The sequence below is a fragment of the Galeopterus variegatus genome, unplaced genomic scaffold, assembly GCF_000696425.1.
Source record: "Galeopterus variegatus unplaced genomic scaffold, G_variegatus-3.0.2 Scaffold915, whole genome shotgun sequence".
NCBI classification, from domain to species: domain Eukaryota; kingdom Metazoa; phylum Chordata; class Mammalia; order Dermoptera; family Cynocephalidae; genus Galeopterus; species Galeopterus variegatus.
In genome coordinates this window covers 137,554-140,427 of record NW_007727026.1, presented here as the reverse complement: position 1 = coordinate 140,427, position 2,874 = coordinate 137,554, and the positions used below count along the sequence as shown (strand labels likewise).

Below are 2,874 nucleotides of genomic sequence, written 5' to 3'. Positions count from 1 at the left end.
CGGCGTGGACTGACTCCGTCACCCGCCCGCAGTCAGTTCTCCGGCAGGTTCAAGCGAGCTCAGGAGCGCTCCGGCCGCACCTCTCCCAGCCAGAAATCGGTTAGGGGTTCTTCCGAACTTATGGCCACAGAGATGGTATCTGCCTCCCGGAAACAGGAAGTTTACCTGATGCCGGAGCCCAGGGTGCGGTGGAGTGACAATCGGGCCGGCCTCCTTTTCCCTGCCCTCCTGACGCTGGCCGGGGGCTCCACACGCCACCAGCCCCGCCAGAGATCCACGGGGGGAATGGGATGTGAGGCCGGTCCGCAGGCCCCGGAAGGCCCCGCGCCGGGGCAAGCAAGTGGCAAGGCTCAGTGAGGAGCCACGCCGAGCAAGGAGGGCAGGCCTGGCTCCACCCCCACCCAAGAAAATGGAGGCAGCCCTGGTGCCGGTGATTGGCCTGGTGTGGCCGGCGGAAGCCGGGCGGGCGTCTGCCCCACAAGCAGGGCCGGGCTGGGGTTCACTCACAGAGCTGGGCCGGCCGGGCGGCTTCCTCTCCGTTTCTGTGTCGTCGCCACCCCTGCTGCCTCGGGCTGGTCACTCGGTCCTGCGGCGTGGCTCGGGTGCTCTCAGGAATCTTCTTTTGTGTCGGCCCTAAACCTCGAATCTGTAGTTGCTTTTTTATCGTTGTAGATTAGTTGATCATCGACTTATTCATTTTTTGTTGCTCTTGGAAATGCAAATAGCACTCTGGCAGCACAGAGCACACTTCTCAGGCTCGTGCTGTCTTCTGGCGCCGCCGCTCCTGACCTGTCGCCATCTTGGTCTCCCTTATTTATCCTTGTCAGAGACAGCTGGACAGGAACTTAAAGTTGGTAGTGAAGGCTGAGTGAGGTTTGAGTACGTGGAGGAGAGGGCACAGAACAGAAAAAGGAATGAAGGGTGGAATTAACTCAATCCTAGGTGGCGGCAGGAGTGGAACAGAGCATATGCCTTTCCTCTTGAGTTCAAAAGTTCCTAGGAATTAAGCTGCAGCAGGCATTGCCGGTCTCATCTGGCCCACAGCTGCTTCTGGTAATCATACAGGTTTATCTCCTGTAGGAAAACATCAGTTTGGACGGTAGCAGATTTTTCATCCGAAGCATGGAGGAACATCCTCACGGAACACGAGCTCCAGTAGGACAGGGATCAGGCTTGTCCTTTTCATGAAGTGGTAGCGTGCATAGTTAACAACTTAATTTTAATGAGAAGGAAACTCAGGTTGTAACTTGCCCACGGTCAAGTACATAGGCGGTCTAGGAACAGGAGCATGCTCTTAGCCACTGTGTTATATACCACATTTTATCAATTAATGTGATTTTTTTTTTTTTTTTTAAAAGATGACCGATAAGGGGACCTTAACCCTTGACTTGGTGTTGTCAGCACCACGCTCAGCCAGTGAGCGAACCGGTCATCCCTATGTGGGATCCGAACCCGGGGCCTTGGTGTTATCAGCACCGCACTCTCCCGAGTGAGCCACGGGCCGGCCCTTAATGTGATTTTTTAAATTCATGTTTTAATGTTTCTAATTTCAGTGTGTATCCTACAATTAATTTAATGTTGTGGTGTGATTTCTTAAAAGCTGCTTTACATTTGGGATGCATTGATACATGATTGATTGGGTCTGATAACTGTGTTGCACTGGGGTGTGATTGTTTCCTTAATAGCTTTTAAGGGTTTGGTCTCTTCAACTTTGTTTCTCTAGTGTTTAATGGAATCCCTGGCACATAGTAGGGGTCCAGTAAATGTTTAACAGAAAAACTGAAAACAGGAAAGTGTAGAGGTCTCTGAAGACAAACTTTATCTAGTTTATTTAAAAAATATATTTTTGCCTTTCTTCAAACATTTTCAGCATTTCTCCCTTCACTCTTTTCATCTTCCTTACCTTCTTTGCTAAGTCTTAGTTTGTTACCTGGTTAGAGCCCCTCGATGTTAGAGGAAGTATCTGTGTTGTCCTGAGTGTCATCTCAGCCTTCGCTTGCCTGGCAGTTCTCATGCGTATTTTAGAAGATGTTCTTTCTGCCACCACCTCCCTGCAGGAACCCAAGTACGAGCTTTTATTGAGGTTCTAAATAACTTACGTTTTTATTCCTTTAACAAACATGCAGTTAATTCTGACTTTTGATTCACTCAGTGGCTAATTTTTTTTTTTGTCTTCCTACAATCTTTTCTATGTCTTTAACATCCATCTGCAGCCTACTCATAGGAGGAATGTATTTGGTCAGCATTTTGTTATACGTCTTACAAACTGAAGGGGCAGGTAGAAGGCAGCAAACAGCATGTGAAAAGGTGATATGTGGGACATTGCTGCTTACTGATCTGTGGTGATCAAATACTGCACATGCGTTAAGAAAGACCAGTGGGACAGAACCATTATATTATTAATTCATCAAACATTTACTGAAATTCTGCTGTATACCCTGGAATACAGGTAAATATGAAACAATCCACACTGGGAGAAAGACATCAGTAAATTAAAATGTAGAATATAAAATGCTATTCTAAGTCACAAAAATAAAAAATAAAAATCTGGCAATACATAGGAGTAATAGAGTCCTTGTGGGATTCAGAGATGGCTTTGTAGAGAAGGTGATGTTTGATGTTTTAAAAACATGAGTCAGAGTTTTCTAAGCAAAGAAAGGAAGGGTGGTTGTATCAGAATGAGGTAATAGCAATATGAAAACTGTATAGCTTATATAAATTTTTATATATATGCTATTTAATTTGAACTTTACCATGACCCGGAGAACCGATTGGTCATTATTTTCATCATTCAACAGATGAGGAACTGGGCTGGCCCGGTGGCGCACTGGAGAGTGCGCCGCTTGGGAGCGCGGCGGCGCTCCCACCAAGGGT

At 47.1% G+C, this 2,874-nt stretch overlaps 1 protein-coding gene across 2 annotated transcripts in view; it reads left to right on the top strand.

Moving 5' to 3' along the window:
- Nucleotides 1-2,874, top strand: part of MTR (5-methyltetrahydrofolate-homocysteine methyltransferase) — a 101,629-nt gene that overhangs the window by 19,725 nt on the left and 79,030 nt on the right. Inside the window, exon 1 of one of the 2 annotated variants that reach the window (XM_008573410.1) lies at nucleotides 2,399-2,449. The exons of the other annotated variant lie outside the window; for it this stretch is intronic. The gene's annotated coding sequence lies outside the window, so the exon portion shown is untranslated. Of the gene's footprint in view, nucleotides 1-2,398; nucleotides 2,450-2,874 lie in introns of those variants that run through there. 2 annotated transcript variants of the gene reach the window in all.